Here is a 1,811-nt window from a genome sequence, read left to right on the forward strand (position 1 = left end):
CATTCAGCAAAGGTCAGCAGGGCCTGGAAACCAACCTGCATCAGCCGGTAAATGACTCAGTGATCCGTTTCCAGAGAACTCAGTGATCCGTTTCCAGAGGACTCAGTGATCCGTTTCCAGAGAACTCAGTGATCCGTTTCCCGGAGGACTCAGTGATCCGTTTCCAGAGGACTCAGTGATCCGTTTCCAGAGTACTCAGTGATCCGTTTCCAGAGGACTCAGTGATCCGTTTCCCGGAGGACTCAGTGATCCGTTTCCAGAGGACTCAGTGATCCGTTTCCAGAGGACTCAGTGATCCGTTTCCAGAGGACTCAGTGATCCGTTTCCAGGAGGACTCAGAGATCCGTTTCCAGAGGACTCAGTGATCCGTTTCCAGAGGACTCAGTGATCCGTTTCCAGAGGACTCAGTGATCCGTTTCCAGAGGACTCAGTGATCCGTTTCCAGAGGACTCAGTGATCCGTTTCCAGGAGGACTCAGAGATCCGTTTCCAGAGGACTTAGTGATCCGTTTCCCGGAAGACTCAGTGATCCGTTTCCAGAGGACTCAGTGATCCGTTTCCAGGGGACTCAGTGATCCGTTTCCAGAGGACTCAGTGATCCGTTTCCAGAGGACTCAGTGATCCGTTTCCAGAGGACTCAGTGATCCGTTTCCAGAGGACTCAGTGATCCGTTTCCAGGGGACTCAGTGATCCGTTTCCAGAGGACTCAGTGATCCGTTTCCAGAGGACTCAGTGATCCGTTTCCAGAGGACTCAGTGATCCGTTTCCCGGAGGACTCAGTGATCCGTTTCCCGGAGGACTCAGTGATCCGTTTCCAGAGGACTCAGTGATCCGTTTCCAGGGGACTCAGTGATCCGTTTCCAGGAGGACTCAGTGATCCGTTTCCAGGAGGACTCAGAGATCCGTTTCCAGGAGGACTCAGTGATCCGTTTCCAGAGGACTAAGGGTGAAGACACAAACACAGTTGTGAAGTTCTTATTCACAGTAGATGCTAGTATTTAGTGGGGCCCATACTTTTAGTTCAACTCTCTGAAAATCACCAGAATCTAGAAAATAATGTATTTTGTGTGAAAATGTTCCACATAACTACAGATCACTTATTTTTATTCAGAAACATTTACTGCGCTTTGAAAAATTCCACATTTTGCCAGTTTCATTTAAATGGTCTGAAAGCCTCCAACCTTTAGCTGCAGCGCAGAGCCTTTCAATCGAACCCTGACTGGGTTGCCTGTTCAAATTATTGCAAAATCTCACTCCAAGGTTTGATGAAAAGTTGTCAGCCTGTGAAAAGTAAAAATCAGAGATTAAACAGTCGGACTCAACCTGTGTGAGCAGCAGTTGAACCATTGTAACACACTGGTAGCCTGGAGACACAGTAGTGATCACACGTGTTCGTAGTTACATGGCAGACGATCGTTGCACAGATTATCTGATTGGCCACATGCATGTTCCTGCGGTTTCCTCTCAGTGCAGACTTTCCGTTAGCAGCTACAGCAGACCCCCCCTCAGGGCCCCTGGTCTCCCTGAGCAGCTGCTGGGAGTCAGAATGGCAGCGTCCTGCTTTCTTTGGACAGGTTGCAGCAGACATGTGAACCCCTAGCTTCCCGCAGGCGGCCTGTTAACATTTAACCGCCAGCGTCAGCCGGCCGCCACAGAGGCTAGCTCACATCAAACCGCTGTGATTGCTGATTAGCAGGCGGCACCAATCAGCCATGTTTACAGGCAGCACATCCCTTCATCTGATCGAACCATAGCAATAATCTAAAGAAGACGCTTGCATGGGCTCAGAATACGGCTGCAGGGTTTTCCTAA

General features: G+C 49.8%; 1 long non-coding RNA gene across 1 annotated transcript; it reads right to left on the reverse strand.

Moving 5' to 3' along the window:
* Positions 1-344: 344 nt before the first annotated feature.
* LOC119781038 lies at positions 345-1,627 on the reverse strand. The gene is made up of 2 exons (XR_005280487.1): positions 1,357-1,627; positions 345-1,280 (listed from the first exon to the last, which is right to left on the reverse strand). It is a non-coding gene; the product is annotated as an uncharacterized LOC119781038 (long non-coding RNA).
* Positions 1,628-1,811: the final 184 nt, after the last annotated feature.

The sequence above is a fragment of the Cyprinodon tularosa genome, unplaced genomic scaffold, assembly GCF_016077235.1.
Source record: "Cyprinodon tularosa strain WSP-4 unplaced genomic scaffold, ASM1607723v1 ctg1032, whole genome shotgun sequence".
In the NCBI taxonomy this organism is placed as follows: domain Eukaryota; kingdom Metazoa; phylum Chordata; class Actinopteri; order Cyprinodontiformes; family Cyprinodontidae; genus Cyprinodon; species Cyprinodon tularosa.